Source organism: Helianthus annuus, chromosome 11 (genome assembly GCF_002127325.2).
Source record: "Helianthus annuus cultivar XRQ/B chromosome 11, HanXRQr2.0-SUNRISE, whole genome shotgun sequence".
Taxonomy (NCBI): Eukaryota; Viridiplantae; Streptophyta; class Magnoliopsida; order Asterales; family Asteraceae; genus Helianthus; species Helianthus annuus.
Genome location: NC_035443.2, coordinates 71,401,223 through 71,419,538, shown reverse-complemented (window position 1 = coordinate 71,419,538; position 18,316 = coordinate 71,401,223). Strand labels below are relative to the sequence as shown.

At 34.0% G+C, this 18,316-nt stretch overlaps 2 long non-coding RNA genes across 13 annotated transcripts; one reads left to right on the top strand and one right to left on the bottom strand.

Annotated features, from left to right (window-relative positions):
• Nucleotides 1-1,175: 1,175 nt before the first annotated feature.
• Nucleotides 1,176-3,646, bottom strand: LOC110890481. 5 transcript variants are annotated; one of them, XR_002564520.2, is made up of 7 exons: nucleotides 2,826-3,646; nucleotides 2,460-2,675; nucleotides 2,257-2,378; nucleotides 1,969-2,178; nucleotides 1,516-1,550; nucleotides 1,377-1,438; nucleotides 1,176-1,300 (listed from the first exon to the last, which is right to left on the bottom strand). It is a non-coding gene; the product is annotated as an uncharacterized LOC110890481 (long non-coding RNA). The 5 variants fall into 5 exon arrangements; XR_002564521.2 differs by having other exon boundaries at nucleotides 2,489-2,675; XR_002564522.2 differs by having other exon boundaries at nucleotides 2,457-2,671; nucleotides 3,174-3,646.
• A 6,753-nt stretch (nucleotides 3,647-10,399) lies between these two features.
• LOC110890482 lies at nucleotides 10,400-14,622 on the top strand. 8 transcript variants are annotated; one of them, XR_004871675.1, is made up of 8 exons: nucleotides 10,400-10,671; nucleotides 10,801-11,227; nucleotides 11,413-11,478; nucleotides 11,621-11,779; nucleotides 12,919-12,990; nucleotides 13,379-13,498; nucleotides 13,938-14,062; nucleotides 14,384-14,622. It is a non-coding gene; the product is annotated as an uncharacterized LOC110890482 (long non-coding RNA). The 8 variants fall into 8 exon arrangements; XR_002564524.2 differs by lacking the exon at nucleotides 12,919-12,990 and having other exon boundaries at nucleotides 10,404-10,671; nucleotides 10,783-10,898; nucleotides 11,002-11,227; XR_002564526.2 differs by lacking the exon at nucleotides 12,919-12,990 and having other exon boundaries at nucleotides 10,405-10,671; nucleotides 10,801-10,885; nucleotides 11,026-11,227.
• The last annotated feature ends 3,694 nt before the right edge of the window (nucleotides 14,623-18,316 follow it).

The following is an 18,316-nucleotide window of genomic DNA, read 5'->3' as shown; positions in this document are numbered from 1 at the left end:
CTTTAATAATTACAGTCACAATCCTTTATTTATAAAACTCATTACACTGTACGTCCTTTGGCCATAACCTGGTTAATATTTCAGTTAAATATAGCATGTGTTTTGCACATGAGGGTACAAAACCCATATATAGCCTTTAACTTTAATAATTACAGTCACAATCCTTTATTTATAAAACTCATTATTTTTTCTCATGCATTTCTATTAAAGCAATTCAACCCCAGCCAGCCAGGGGCTGCCGCCCTCCGGACCCCCGTCAAGATCGTCAAACGCAATGACTAAATCAAAAACCCAGATCGTGAAAATGAAATTAAAGAATTTCTTACATGGATCGAAACCGATTTCTTTATCGATTGACGAAATTTGAATGATAGAAAAACTTATCAGTGATTGAATCGAATGGATCGAGTGATTATCTTCAAAATCACGGGAAAAAACGAGATTTTGAATGAAATTAAACTGGGTTTTCTTCAAAAAAAAAAACTGAAGAACATGTTGATCGGGTGTTTGAATCATTGATTGATGACGAAAATCACACTATAATGTAGTAATTATTGAGATAGTAAGTAAAGAAAAGGTTGGAGATAGTGGGTTTTGAAAATGGTGGGTTTTGAAGTAACTGGGGAGAAGAAGGAAGAAGAAATAATGGGATTGACTAAAATACTCTTTCTCTTTATTTTAAAATTTGTCACATGTCATAATCCTATTGCTTCTTATTCTTGCTAGCCAAAATAAACTTCTTATTTTATCTTTTCCCCTCATTTGAATAAAAATAAAAATATTTAAAGATATCGAAGAGGGTAATGAGTAATGACATAATGTAATTATTGTATAGGCTCTCCATTTTTTATCATATCGCCCGGAACTAATTTTTATGTATAATTTGTAATGTAGCTTTAATAATTGGGCCCAGCCCGGTTATTTAAAATGTTGTTTTAACTAAGATAGAATCTAGCCCACTTTTAATTAATTGATATGGGATATGGAACACCGCAGAAGGCAAAGTTGTATGGGCTATTAGACAACTAGCAGTATACCCATCCTGTGGACAGGTTTTTTAGTGTCATAATGACAGGTTTTTATTTACATTTCAAACTTAACCAATATGGTCACCCGAAAAAACTTATGAAGTGACTGGAAACTTACAAACTTACGCAAGTGATTACAATCCATAGTCAGTTTGAGGGTTAGTTTTATAATAAAAATAAGCATTTTGATATATAGAATCAACAAATATGCAAGCTATTCAAAATATTCGTAATGTTTACCCACATATGTGGCAGTTGTGCTCCTCCGATACCTGCATATTCCGATGAAACGATATAATTCTTGAATTTAAAGCTCATTTGTATTGATTAGTTAGTTAGACGACTTACACATAGGATAGCAAATGGATGGGTCAGGCAGGACATATGTGGCAGTTGTGCTCCTTCTATACCTGCATATTCCGATGAATCGATATAATTCTTGAATTTAAAGCTCATTTGCATCGATTAATTAGTTAAGACGACTTACACATAGGATAGCAAATGGATGGGTCAGGTGGTTCCCTAAAAAATCAATATATAATTTAGTCATCATACTTTTTATCATGTATAAATTTATTGATTTGATATACAATATTCACAATTAGTCCATCTTATGCACATAAATAAAAGTCATTGTATTTAGGATGACAAACTTGATTGTCAGAAATCGTTCATGTAACATGAAAGAAAAGAACAAATTTTCAGTTTATTATTTGTTTTGTTTGTATATCTTTCATTTGAATTTGGTCCCAATATCCACACATCAGGTGGGGCCTCCTCATTAATATATGTCCAACATGGGTTGTTAACAGCTTGAATATGTCAATCATATCATATGCTTACAATGTAATGATGTTGCAAGCATATACATCAAAGCAAATTACTAATGTATATATGTTCTCAAATAAAGTTTCTTTCTTAAGAGATAATAACAATATACCTTCCTATTCCAAGCTTCCCAACAGCTTTAACTAAAGCTTCCACTTCCAAAACAGAAAATGGATGACAAGCCCTGCATTGTGCCACCTAGCAACGATCTGTGGACTTAAGCAACAGTAACTAACCCTGTTGTCTAGCTTGTTCTTCACGGTGTAGCAGCTCGGTATGCTCAGTGGGTCACCTCTCCTTTAGCCTCCTTAACTTGTAATTACTAAGTGAATGGTGAACCGATGTTGAAAGAAAAGATGAAATCATTAATGATATATGCTGGTAACGGAATTTAAACTACCTTTGCAGCTTTGCCCAGCCGTGTGTGACAACCTTGTTTCCAATGTTTGTGGTACCAACGAAAATAGTGCAGAATCTTTGGGCGAAATTTGAGATGGTGTATACCGTTCTAAAAACAACAGCCTATTAAACAAAAATATAAAGAAAGATTAATTATTGATATAATCATCATTAAATAATAGAATGCAACATGATATGTACAACTTCTAGAGATATTTGCTGCTATCCCATACAAATGGTCATCCTGGCCACCTCGACGTGCATAGATGAGGCAAAACCAAAGCCTTCTTAGGAGAATTTTCTGCTTTGGTTGAGGCATCACTAAAGATCTGCCCATGGTGTCACCAGACTAAACAACTTTTACTTTTCCTCTCAAACATCCCAAATTTCTAGCTGGTTGAGGCATCACTAAAGATCTGCCTAATAACAGAAGTAAATCACACGTTAGAACTTACCGATTTCCAAGAAAGGGATTGAACACATATGACTTTCGAATCCAACAATTAGTGGAGTGAAGTCAATGGATAATAAAGAAACGATGCAACAGGAGCGAAAATATGTAAATCTTACAATTTTGGCACTGATGAATGGAATTGAAGATCGAAAATGTGACGGAGCTCAGCGGCATTACCGACTCCTTGTTTCGATTCGGAAAGCCCCAGAAGCACAAGAACATGATTACAACTATTACAGGCATAATGTATGTAATACAACAGACCTAAATTCTATACACATCCCATCAACTTCAATAATGACCAACAAATTCAAAACATAACCAGATCAAGCAAATTGTAACTTAAGGAATTCAGCCGTGTTACCTTAAACCGTTATCAATAATATTACGAATTCATCAAAACAAACAAACAAACACCTAACAAATTCTCTCTAATTAGGGCTTTGAAAAACAGAACGCATTACCGAGAGTGTGAGAGATTGATGGTGCTCCAAGCTATGCCAGAACTACTGAAAACGATGAGAACGACAAGCCAAACGAACAAATTACCAAATTGTGGTCGAAAGGCAGTGCCCACTTCTCGCAACCGTCGACTGTGGTAGTGGAAGTGAACACCAGTGGCCTACGGATCCTTTTTTTTTTTCCAATTTGGGCAATGGACACCAGGTGGTATTGAGATGTTTGGATGTGAGAGAAGAAGGATCGGTCAAATGGGAGAAGAAAGAGCCAGAGGATGCATCGATTCAGCAAGTGGAAGGGGGTTTATAAGGATGAATTTAGGCGCATAGGTTGAGGAGTAGTGTAAACTGCAGATTCAAATAAAAACCGTCCCTAACTGCAAATTTTAGGAGACAATGTGTAACCTCCATATACTGCTGATGAAAACTACCACTTTTTTCAGTTATCTTTTAGCTATAATTCAAGAATTATGGCCAGATTATTAGCAATTCAGGTGAGAGAGCCTGAACCGCCAATAACTGCCATTTTTACGGTCTTTTTTAGAGTTTAAACGGTCAAGATTTAAAGTTGATAAGATCCGACGGTCATTTGATTCAATCTGGGAGCAGTCTATAATATCTATAATTTATAATCAATAAGCAAACGCCTTTATCTATAATAGATTCCAAATAGTCATAAAGCCCTGTTAGGGGCGTTATGTGACATGTGGCATGCCACGTCACCTCGGGGCTTTATGGGGCGTTATGCAATTTGAAGCCGTAGTTATAAAGCCCCTGTGTAATCATTTAAAAAAAAATAAAATGTTAGTTCAAAATTTAAAAAAATAAAAACTGAAAATAATAAAAAACAGAAAATAATAAAAAACAGAAAATAATAAAAAACAGAAAATTAATAAAAAACAGAAAATAAAAACAAAACAGAAAATAAATAAAAAACAGAAAAAAAATATAAAACAGAAAAAAAAACAAAACAGAAAATTAAAAAAAAAACAGAAAATAAATAAAAAACAGAAAATAAATTTAAAAACAGAAAATAAATAAACATACATATGACCGGGTCCTCCGAAACATCGATGAAAGCGCGGGTTAACGCATACTCCTCTTCGGGCTCCCACGTTATCACATTTTTTTTCGCTCGGGTGTTGGTTTCCACTTTCTTTTTATGTGCCCGTTTTGCTTTTCCTTTTCCTTTTTGCGTCTCCGGTTGCGTATCCGGTACCTCGGGTTGCGTCTCCGGAACAACATCAGGTTCGTGTAGTGGGGAGCCGAAAGCTTGAGCCGACCCAAACGCTTGAGACGACCCCATCCCATCCGTGTTTTGATTTGGGTTCCACCCGTAGAGATTAGGGTCCCATGATAGCGGTTAGTTCAAAAGATTCATGAACCCGGGACTTTGTTGATTGTAATCGAGAAAACCGGAGCCGAAAGGGTTGGGTCTAGTGGGAACCGGCGCCACGGGGCGAGTAGGATTACCACTTTGGTTTGGGTCCGCACTAGATCGGGGAGGAATGAAGCCACGGTTGAATGGATTCATTGTATAAAATATCAAGAATTTTAAAAAAATATGGAAGAGATGAGAATGTTTGAGTGTGTGTGGTAAAAAAATAGGGGAGGAGAATGATTTAAAGGAAAGTTTGAAAAATAAATTGATTTTTTTTTATTAAAATGACCGTTTGTAAATGGTCAAAAATTCAAAATCCTCTCCTCTTCACGCCGCGATAAACATCGCGCTTCCAAAAAAAATTTGGGCATAGCGCCCTTTGGGGTGGTGTAGACGGTGCCATTACGGTGCTATAAGGGGCCAAAACGCCCCACTACGCATTACCTTATAGTAGAAACTTAAGCATATTGATCCGTTCTCCCTTTATTTCCGTAGTAAGCCCTTGATTTACCTATAAAAAAATGCCTTAAAGGTTAGCATCAATGTTTTAAATACCGGTTTTTAGATCAAACCGGAATAGGCTAAAATATGGTTTAACCGGTTGAACCAAGTTGTACCGAGCGGTTCAACCGGATTGACTACCTAACTCTATAATTTCGCAAATTACAATATCAACTCAAAAGTTAATCCAAAAAAACATGATTACATATTAAAAGATGATTCAAAAGTAAATTTATAATAAAAAAATTATCCAAAAGATAATCGAACATCATCCAATTTTCCAACATGCTCTTTTAAATGAAAGTGTACGATATGTTTAAGCCATTTGAGTGTTAAATACATTAAGTTCACGATCACATAAAAGATAAATTCACTATTATCGCCATCATCATCAACTAAAGGATAACTATTTTCGTTTTATAGATTAAATAAACTTTTAGTTATGAATAATCATAATATATAAAAATTACGTAAGATAAGTAACATATTTAATAAAAATAAGTAATGACCCAAACTAAAATAACCCTAGGCCGGTACCGGTATTACGTTTCAAACCGGTATACCGGATTTTACCGCCGGTACAAACCTTATGCCATTTCACTTATTTACCGGGTGTTTCCTATCGGTTTTACATCTGAAAACGGTAGTACCGGTATAACCGACCGGTATTTACCGGTTTTTAAAACATTGGTTAGCATAACTTCATAATTGGAAAAGATTTTCAAATGCAGAAATAATCCATTATTGAAGACTTACCAAAAGACATGTTAAAAATGTCACAAAACTAATCAACGAAAATAGAAAAACATAAATTCAAGACTAACCTTATTAAATATAGGGAAAACTAGGTTACAACCCCGTGTATTACACGGGTTGAATAAATGTAATTTGATATTCTAAATGATAAAACAATATATCCTTAAAAATATTATTTATTACATGAGTTGAATAAATTTAATTTTATGTATCAAATAATAAATAAATTATATCTTTAAAAACCTCGTGTATTGTATAAATTGAATAAATGTAATTTTATATACAAAATAATAAACAGTTATACTTTTAAAAACCACGTGTATTACACATGTTGAAAAAAACGTAATTTTGTATTCCAAATAATAAAAATGTTATGTCCTTAAAAACCCCGTGTATTACATGGTATCAATAAATCTAATCTTATATATCAAATTATTATTTGAAAGTTATATACCATTTGATTTATATATTATGTAATAAAATCGATATAATATTTTAATAATGAAAATAAATATAAATAATACATTAATACAAAGTTATATCTTTAAAAACCTCCCTTTATTACACTGTTTGAATAAATCTAATCTTATATGTCAAATTATTATTTGCAATAAATAATGAAAAAAATAAATAGCATTTTAATACAAAGTTATATTTTTAAAAACCCCGTGTATTACACGGTTTGAATAAATCTAATTTTATATATCAAATTATTATTTGCAAGTTATATACAATTTGAGTTATAAATTATGTAATAAAATTGATATAATTTTTTAATAATGAAAAAAATAAATTTTATATTTAAGCTAAATAACAATTATCTATAATTTAGTAGGAGAGTTATCTATATAAGATTAAACTAAATAATAATTATCTATAATTAAGGATGAGATAAAATAACAATTATATATAATTTAGTAGGAAATTATATATAATTAAAATAAAATTACATAGCCTAATATAATGACAAGTGTCCATTTAATGGTATCTTTTATTATATAGAAAGTATAGATATGAAAAATAAATCTGGCCACAACTATATCTAGGTAGAAAAAAAAGTTTCTAGGTAGAAAAGAAAGTTCTATAGAATAACCAAAATTTAATCCACAAGTCTATGCATATATGAAATATGATACGATTTAAAGCATTTATATCCTATTATATGTATTAACAATATTTTAGATATTAGATTTTAAACTAATATATTATTAATTAATAATATTAATAATACAAGATATATTAATTATTAATTGAATGAGAGAATAATTATTAATTATAAAATTACAAATTAAAGTTATGAGATTGAAGGAGAGAATGCCAAGTGTCCATAAAATGGTTTCTTTTATTATAGAGTATAGATGTCATAAAATAGTAACCAAGTTTCAAAAGTGTTCTAATTAGGTTACTCGTATCGTTTTTTTCCCCATTAGATAAGTTAACATTCAAATCGGGTCATGTCTTTTTTTCCATGTGTCAAGAGAAAAATATAGCATAAGATGTTAGGGTCAGATTATTTTAATATGTGAAATTATATTTATTAAAAATAAAAACACTTTATTACATTAAAAATAAAATAAACAAGTTAAAATCCACGTCATCACTCGGCGTTAGCATCAAATAAAAGGGAAAAAAGAAACAAAATTCACATCGCCACAATTACCTATGAAATTGATGAAAAAAACCCTTAATTTTAATAAAAATGAATGTTGAGTGACCTGATTAGAACACTTTTGAAACTTGAGTGGCCTAAAATATTGTAGGCCTAAAGCGGATAGAAAAATTGAGACCCTTTTCATAAAAAAAAGAAAAAAGAAAAAAATTGTTCTAGATCCTATTATCTATCTACTATAATAAAAGAAACCAAGTTTGGGACACATGTCGCTCAAAGAGGGCATTTGATTAAATGGGTCGTTGGTGCGGGTATCTAGATCCCATTATCTATCTACTATAATAAAAGAAACCAAGTTTGGGACACATATCGCTCAAAGAGGGCATTTGATTAAATGGGTCGTTGGTGCGGGTATAATTCCTGACCTATGACAACTTTCGGATCCTATTATATCCGTACCCACGCCTTTTTTCCCATCATATTCTCTTTCCCTTCTCATCTTTACCCTAATAAAACCTTTGGCAAGCAAACAACGCCCCCAAATCTTCACTATCTATTGTTGATTGCTTTCGTCGGACTTGCTGGACTGGAAATTGATGCAAATCTGATGTGAATTTGATGATAATATGAAGTATGAGCAGATCTCCGGTTGAATTTCTTCTCTCCGATGGATGATTAAACGCGAGAACATTTCCAAACGCGAACCGTAGAGTTGACGATGCAGGCGGTGGTTTTCCGAGACTATCTACGAGAACCACCATTAACGACCTCTGTGTGTGAGATTTGGAGTCAAATCGAGACTTACGAAGAGGAGACTTTGGCTTCAGAGAGAGAGCCTCCTGAGAGAGTGATGAAGGTATGATGAGTGAGCTTGTTACTGATTTACCCTTGGTGTGTGTCATTCTGTTGTTGATCGGAGTGCTTGCGTTCTCGATCCGTCTTTTTTCGGTAAAATTACTGGACATCGTTTTATGTGTATATGATGATATAGTTTCGATTTGTGTATACTGATATGTTTTGTATGTTTTTGATGTGTTTTGAAACGTTTTTGTTACAGGTTATTAAGTATGAGAGTGTGATTCATGAATTCGACCCGTATTTCAATTACAGAGTCACTCAGGTTTTGATTTTACGTTTTGATTTTTATGATTTGTTGATTTGGTAGAGTTTACTGGATTTGAGTATTCTAGGATGTGTAATTTTACATGAAGGATGATTTTTTGTTTGTTTATTGTTTTAGTTATTGTTGTATTATCAGTTAGTTAGATGAGGATTTGTATCATACTCAAATGCAGAGATAATATTAATAATAGTATATATTCTTTGTATTAATTTCTTGATATCTCTTGATCATTAATAAAAGAAATCAATATCTCTTGATCATTAATAAAAGTTATCAGTTTTAAAAAATTATAGATAAATCAGTTTTTAATTTAAAAATTCTAGATAAAATCAGTTTTATCTAAAGTTATTATAAAATTCTAGATAAAATCAGATTAATCTAAAGTAATATATAAAATTACATTTATTTAATCTGTGTATAGACATGGTTTTTAAAGATATAACTTTTTTTAGATCTATTCAACACGTGTAATATACGGGGTTTTTAGGATGTAATTTTTTATTATTTGGTAGATTTATTCAACCCGATTACACACGGGTTTTTTAAAGATACGTCGTTTTTAGTATTTAGTATACAAAATTACATTTATTTAATCTGTGTAATACACATGGTTTTCAAAGATATAACTTTTTTATTATTTGATATATAAAATTACATTTATTTAACCCGTACAATATACGAGGTTCATAAAGATATAACTTTTTTTATTATTTAATATATAAAATTACATTTATTCAACCTGTGTAATACACGGGGTTTCAACCTAGTTATTCATATACCATCTCTGTGTATGCATAATTATAGATCATAAATCTCAATATCAATAATCTTAAATCCAAGATCACCTACATATAATATCTTTTTGTAGAATTTTAGGCCCTATGAAAGTGATGGCTCAAAACACTTGCTTTATTTCACTCCCCCTTGAACCGGCCATTTACGTAAGTTCGATCCATAAGCAACTTGTCAGTTTTCAGCCGTAAATTATTAAATTAAACTTACTATTCAAACACAAAAAGTAATTCAGGACAGATCAACCCGTTCCGACTTGTAGAGAAAAATAATGATTTACGTACCTCATGGTCTAGAAGAATTATTTAGTTGAAAAACGGATTGAACGGTGAAGGATAAAGTAAGGGACGTCATAGGGGAGAAGGATGTGTGTTGGAACCTGCAGTAACACCATGTTTTATGTTAAAAAAAAAAAATCCAAAGCGCAAGACATTTAGCAGATTTTTAATATGCTAAGTTGACGTATTAAATAAAACATTCAAGAAAGAATATAGAATCACAAGGGGGGTTGTTAACATCCCAAAAACATCGCAGCGGAAATACAAATATGGCGATGAGCCGATGACGGAGGTTGGTACCCATAAACGTCTTAGTAGTCGATACAATAATCATGTTGGACATTTGGTTTATTTTAAAACGTAGTTTTAAGTTTCCACATTCATCACAACCACATCATAGTTGGTTGATCCTTAAGAGTCTTATTACACAGGTCCCAAAAGTAATTTAAAAGTGTCCAAACATTATTTAATTACAATAATATCACACAACCACAAGACAACACAAGCCAAAATCCCCGAATCCGAACTCATGTACATGAAGAACACGGAAAAAATCAAGTGTCAACACAATGGAGGGTGAGTTCACATATTCAAATTCGTAACAATTTGTATAAGGAAAAACATTCTTGTTATAGAATTATATATATCTATGGAACCCATTAAGTGTAACCAACTTTGAAGTTAATATTGACCATTGGATCTTGCTGAGATTAAATCTCAGCCGTTTAAACTCACAAAATTAACTGCTAAAAGGGCAGTTCAGGACAGTTTTTTACAGTTTCCATGGCTGACGGTTATCTCCATCTTTTCCTGCCCATCATATCCACTACTACAAACAGTTTTGGGTTTGATTTCTCCCACGTCCCCTCCCCACGGTTCTTGTAACTTCCTACCCTTCCTTTTAATAGGGATCTCAAACCTACATTTTTGCCATTCCCCTTCATCGCTCTGTATCAATCCATTGCTCTTTGAAAAGTAAAAGTGAAGCATCGATTTCGTCGCAACACCGATTCCAAGCATTTGTGTGTGTGTAATTTCCAGTTAAAACTCAAGAACCAACCAAGGTATGTAAACCCTAATTTAACATTTACATGTTATTTCACTTCAAATTATCATCTATTTTCCTGTTAGTTTCGATCCGATCTCACTCCAAATCGATGTGTGTGTTAAAATAGGGTTTGTTGTTTGATCAGGATTGAGATGGCGAGTTCAGTAGAGGCTGCCGGAGAACCTGTTCCGATGTCGGCGGTGCTAATGTCGGCGTCGAAGCACATCGCCGTAAGATGAAGAGGTGTTATTGTTTAAAAATTCGATAAAAAAATATTTTATTTGAGTAAATTTGTGTTATTGTTTGCCCCCCCCCCCCCCAATGGTAACCCTGAATATGATTCCAGTGTTTGTTTGTCGGTGCTTTCAAGTCAAATTCAGACAGTCTCCTTACAGCGATACAGCCTCCTAAGCTCTGCTGGAAAGGTTTTTGATGCTATCAATTTGCAATCCGCAAGGCGTTGTGATATGATGTGCGGTTGAGATATATACGCATCTTAATCGATCAATGCTCATTTGGTCTGTTTTCAAAGAAAGAAGAAAAAGGTCAAAGAGAAAGAAGAGTCGGATGATGTAAGTTCTTTTAGAGTCATTTGATGTGGGGTAAACCTTTTGGCTGTGACTTAGTCTTTCTGTGAATTAGGCTTTCGTTCATGCATTTCCGTCCAAGTTGTTTATATAGTCCTTTAATTGGTTATCCAACTATGTAATTATTACCTTACAAAGTGTGTATTTGTTGTTCTTTCATGCTCCTGCAGAAGCAAACATCAGGGTATCAAGTTCAGTCTAGGCTTCAACTGCTACAAGGACTATTATACGTAAAGGTAATCGAGTTTTCCGTTTCATGCTTATATTGTTGTTTTACGATGTGTTGAAGTTTAGATGCTAATGTCATATCTGAACCTTGCAATGTATTGGTGAAAGTACTTACTAATTGTATTTTGTTTTTATTCATATCTTGTATAGGAACCGTACTGATGTATTCTAGGAAGCAATCGTTTCTCATCATTTATAATGGACGATGTACATTGGGAGATCTGGATACATATCTATCATTGGGAGCAAAGCTTACTTGCTTATTGCTGTTGTTGGCGCCTGTACGGTTGCAAACTTGCAACAACCCAGGTGAGTTGCAATACATGGAACAAGTTAACTTTCTTGTACGCGTCAGGTTGGGTGGACCCGTGTGACCCAGATATGAGTTATAAATATTCGACCCATGAAACGCGCCGAGGACGCACACAAGTGATTTTGGCTGTGACATGACTTATTTATACATCTGAGGTGTTTGTTCAGCCATTGGATACAACTGCCTATAGGACGTAAACAAGTGATTTTGGCTATTAAACAGAACAATCATACTATATATTAGGCCTGATTATGTTTTCTTAATCATGTTATATTAGCTGTCTATGATTAGGTCTAGCATGTCTATATATATCTCAGTTTCCATTGTATTCAGTCGTACAATGACAATCACAATTCAATATACAAAATACCTGTTTGTTATTGGCTGTGACATGACTGGTGTATTGTTAAAATTTTGCATTTATTACAATGTGATTTGATGGGGTTTCCATCTAGAGGTCTCCAATTCATTATTAATTTAAGTTTATCATGTTTCATTCATTATTAATTTAATTTAAGAAAGATAGTTTTGCTATTATGACGTTAAACCTCTTGGCCAGAGAATATGGGATTTGGATGATAGCCATAACTGAGACACAGGGCCTAGCAAAACTATACCTTAGTGTAGACTGTAGAGGTGCACAAAACAGGTTTTTTTTAAGAACCGGGTCTGGGTTTGGTCAACAAAGTCAAGAACCGGGTCGGGTAGGAATTGGTTTCGGGTGCATTCGGGTTTTTGACCGGTTTATCTGGGTTTTTTTCGGGGTTTGGCCGGTTCGGGTCCGGGTAGGGGTGGATTTTGTGTTTATAGGTTCATTCATGTTGTTAGTCTATTTAGTTGATTTTAGTTAGTGGTTTTTAAACAAATAGATTTTCAAGAGAACAGGTTTGTTGACCCATGGTTTGTTATATTTAAGGATGTGTTAATGTATAATGTACTATCTTTATGGAATATGCGGCACCGGTTTTGATGTGAATAAGGATCTATTGACTGAATTAAATCGCAAATGACCACCAAATTTTAAGGCTTTCTGATTAATTTTTTTCATGCAAGTAGTTGGAAGTAATCTAATGGTTGATGCAATATATGTGCTTTTTCTATTAATTTATTAATTAATTTCTTTAAAATTTTATAGGAACGCATCTTCATCGTTAGTGAACTGGTTCATGTTATCTTATATAATTTCAAATATACAATAAAGAATCTGGTAGGTAGCCTTATTTTACCATGTCCATGCAACAAGTTTATTTATTAGCACCATTAGCAGTTGGGTAAAAGGTTCGATACCATTTACTTATAGACATGTATGTTGATTTTATGGGTCATGTTTTATCTCTAGCGCCAAATGGGTTAATGGGTTGAAAGTCTCATGTAGAATGTTTTTAAGCATACAACGTAATAATTCGTTTTATAAAAAAAAATTATTGTTGAGTAATAATCTTTAGCACACATATCATTAACTGTATAACTTTCCGTTTTAATTCCCCAAAACCTGTTTTGGGCAACTGTGCTAATGCATTTTGACCTATATAGAAAATTACTCACCAGCTTATAAGCCCTGAATTTCTGTTAATGATGTTTGGTTGATTCTGTAGGTGAAAAGGGTTTGAAGTAGGTGAAACTCTTGATATGTTAAAGAATAAAGAGTCCAATGATAATGGGGATAAGAGACAAGTCTAGGGGATGCCGACACCAAGAACAACGACATGACCATCGTAAGCCGACATAGTTCCCTAACTCACACAGTCAATTGATGGTTTTTTAAAAGAAGAGAGATATTGACACTTCCCTATATTCACACACTTAGTTGGGAGTTTTTCAAATGAAGAGAGACTTTGACACTCAAAAGTATGTAATTCATGTTGATGATTATGAAACATACTGTTGAATGGATCCCGTTCTATGTCAATCTTCAACATTTGATTCTCTTTAGGGATAATATACATGTAAATATGAATCCATTTATAAAATATTCCGCATAATTTTTTTAAACAAATAATCTTTTCGTTTAAAATTCAAAGAAAAAAAAAATTTATGTCATTTTGACACTAAAATACCCGTCCACCGGACGGGTATTAAACTATATTACACCACTATAAATTCTACTGTTTCTGGGTCATTCCATCAATTGACAACTCTTATATTCATTTTTAGATTTTGTCACAGTGGCGTTATTGAAACTCTCCCTGCCTACTCTGAAGATAACAATGGACATTAGGGCTTGATCAAATACAACTCTAAACTTGGTTGCATGCCAATCACAGTACCCATCATTTGAGGTATGACTTCTTCAAATACTACTCAAAACATGATCTGCTAGAATCAACCATACTTATAATTCAATTCATCCTTTTTCCACACAAGATTTTTTAGTGGTCGATAGGATACAAAAAGATCATATACTGTATGATATTATTTTACCCTAAGCAATTGCAATACCCTTGAGGTCTCTTCCTAAAAGAGTAGCAAAGATTTATTTTGCCATGAGAGGTAGAACAAACTTCTCATTCTTTTTCTTAATCTTTTTAGACATGAGAAATTATCTTAATTCTCTTTTTTTTTTTTTGCTTCAAGTATTCTTAATTGTTCATATTTTGCAGTGGTATAAAGGTTTGAAGAGATGGAAAGGCGTAAACTAGGAGAGATTTCCATTGAAGACCTGCCAAGTGTCTTGAAGCTGAGGAATGAACTTTGCCTAGCGCGCAGGCACACACACACCGGATGTGTATACAACTAATGTTTTTGTTTGGAATGCAAAGCCCGTCCACCGGACGAGTATTAAACTAGTTTTAATGATTTAAAACATCCATATATGCTTAAGAAAGTTAATATTATTTTCTTTGTAAAATCCATGGTTGTCACACCACTTTCTGAGGCGGAAGCACGAGGTGTGATCTTGAAAAGTTATCATTCCATACGATAAGTAAACATACTGCATGATATAAAACAAACTCCAATTTGCAATTCCAAAGTTTAATCATCCAAAAAACAATTTAGTTTAAAGTTTACATCTCAACAAAAGATAATTACTTGAAAGTTTACAACATCATTTCAAATCATTGTTTGTTGGTTATGTTTGAGTTTGATTGTTTAAAGATGGAAGTTTACTTATAAGTTATAACTGGATTCAATTTAGATGTGAATCGTGTATGTTGTAGTCCTTTTTCGATGTAATATAGGCCCTCAAGGGTTGATAATGCTTGATTCTCCAACCATTTGGTGAAATATGTCTTTATATGTTTTCTTTATGTTTTAGGTTGTAAGGAGATCGTTTTTGTGACATCCCACATCGGTTGTGAAGGGGAACAAAGACTTCCTTATAAGGGGCTGGGTACCTTCACCATTATGACGCGTTTTGAAAACCGTGAGTGGCAGACGCCGAGAGCGTGCTGGCCGCTAAAGCCGACAATATCATGGTGCAGTTACGTTGGGCGGTTACAGATGGTATCAGAGCCAGGGCCGGACCGGTGGTGCCAGGTCCTGCGAGGACGCTGGACCCCTTAAGGGGGTGGATTGTGACATCCCACATCAGTTATGAAGGGGAACAAAGGCTTCCTTATAAGGGGCTGGATACCTTCACCATCATGACGCGTTTTGAAAACCGTGAGGGGCGGACGCCGGGGGCGTGCTGGCCGCCAAAGCGAACAATATCATGGTGTGGTTACGCTGGGCTGTGACAATTTTTATGATTTACAGCGTAAAAACATAACATGTAAGACTCATGTCGTGAGAGAAATTTGATGATAATTGAGGATCGTGTATGCGATCTTGTGCAAATCATTAGCATATCTCTTGTTATTATGTTTTTATACATCAATAACTTGTTTTGAGGATACAATAACATATTTAAAATTAATAAAATAGTAAACAATTGTAAATTGTGACCCCAAACGCCCTTAATGTTGTTTGGTTATCTTTTGACACTTACCCATTCAAAATATGTTATGCTGTAAGTCACCACTTTTGACAATATGATAACACTATAATTTAGTATTCAAACACCTTTAAACTTACACATGGATCGCGTTCCGGTAAAAAAATGGGTTTTGGTTCGTAATAGACATCATCATTGAATCTTACGTCAACCGGGACACCCGTCGTAACGTGTGGGCATTCCCACTTTACATGTAATACTAAAAAACGATAAGCTACAATTATAGTACATAAGTTGATCAAAAAATATTATGGGATTTAACAAATCATAACAGATACTTTTTTTTTAACTTGAGCTTCATAAAAAAACACCAACCTACAAAACGGGACGGCCAAAGCCAACACAAGACAAATTACATAATCACAAAATGACACCAGTCGGTCCATGATATGGACCTCGCTTTAAGTCTACTACTAATCCAAAGGTATCTTACCGATTTCACTTCCCTAGTAATGTCTTCAACCCGCACTTGCTTGTTCTCGAACTCAATACCATTCCTAGCCTGCCATAAACTCCAAAAGCCAATAATAATGATAACGTGGAACACGTCTTTAGCTAGCCCTTTAACGTCGACGTGGTCGTGCATCTCCGGAATTTCTATAATCATTGAGGCGAAGAACAGGATCACCTTACACCAAATGCTAACATGTTGCCACACAATCGAGGCAGCCGGACGTGAAGTGAAGATATGTCCCCTCGTTTCCTCATTCGATTTGCAAAAGGGCATTTTACGTCTTCAACGTTAATATTCCGGTTTCGAAGCGCCACTCTGGTAGGAATTTTCCCCATCACCGCTCTCCAGGCTAGCACATTACATTTCAAAGGAACGAGCTTACTCCATTTCATAACATAATTGCCGCTACTGTTAACGTGCGTGCGGGTGTGTATATTTTTTAGTTATTTTTAACTCTTTTACTCGCCGATTTCAAGTTTTAAATTTATAAAACACGATATTCTACTATCACTCTACACACACGCTTAGGGCAAGTATACCTATCGCGGACGTAGTATAGTGATGGCAAAATACCGAGGTCATCCAAGGACACAAGAGCTTTTAGTACCGGCTTATCGTCAACGTCTAATCTAACCGACTTTTGATAAAAGAGTTTTAAACTAATAAAAAGATAAAAAAGAAAATAAAAATAAAATAAAAATGATAGACAAGAAAGAATCACTTGGATCCAACTTATCTTTCATGTACCCTTTTGATGATTTCCACACTTTGGGCATTTTAAGAGATTATCTTAGTTATAGTAGTAGGCCCCTCTTCCAAGGCGACGTTACCCTCAACCTAGTGGTTTGAGTCAGCAAGGATACAATCCCAAGATGTTGGATTATTGAAAGATAATTAAGTAAGTTATTAATGCAAAATGTCGTGGACCCCCCTTCTGAGGCGGCGATCACCCTCAACCCATTGGTCTGAGTCAGCAGGGATACAGTCCTCGTGGGGTTGGTTTAATGTTTTAATAAAAGTTTAAGAATAAGGGATTCAAGCTTTTTGCACCTCTCCCGTGGTGGGTAATGCCCACTCCGACTCGTGAGGTGTTACTAGGCTTGAACCAGGTTCCCGCAGGATCTATACACTGAACGAGACATAGAATTACCCAAACCACCCTTCTAACCCCCTTACAGGAAATTAACATGCTTTATATAGACCGTAAAGACATGAATATGTTGAATCAACGAACATATGAAGAATGATTGATTAAATTCGCCTTCAATATAAAAAAAAACTATTTATTAACGTCATTAATACATACCCAAGTAAAAAGGAGTCAAAGATTGGAAATCATAAAAGAAATACATAAACACTACAACAAAAGTGACTATTAGAAACTAAACTCTTAGGGACTGATATATTAGTCTCGAATACATAATATTTGGGACTGATTTATCAGTTACTAATAACATTGGGGACTGATTTTTATACGACTTATGTTAGTGACTGATAATCAGTCGCTAATATTTTTCTACCATATTTGGGACTAAATTTCAGTCACAAATATTCCTGTGCAATATAAGGTTTTAGGTGGAACTTTTTCGATGACTGAATTTCAGTCCCAGATAAGTTCTTTCGATAATGAAAAATGGTGCAAGTGTATCAGCGACTGATCTTTTGTCTTTAGTGTGAATGGAACATAGTAGAGAATGAAAATCAGTCCTTAATATTTCAAAAATGAATCAAATTTGGGATTGATATTCAGTCTTGAATACCTTTATATGTATGAAAAGGATTAAGGACTGATTTTTAGTATCGAGGCTCAAGTTCTACGATTGTAAGAGAAGTATCAAGGCCTGAAAATTAGTGTCAAACATCTTCTAAGTGAGCCCAAGCCCGAACTCGAGCTTTACTTATCGAGCTTGGGCCAACTCGCAAGCATAAATGAGCCTATTATATATATAATTTATATTTATAAATTTATGATAAAACAACTAAATTATATGTGTTATGTTATATATCAGTTCATAATAAATAGTAATTATAATTCATATAAATCATTTAATAAATAAAATTTGAGCTGATCTTGAGCTTGAGAAACTACCCACGAGTCGAGCTCGAATTTTAAAAACAAAACCAAACCGAGCAGTGGCGGACTTA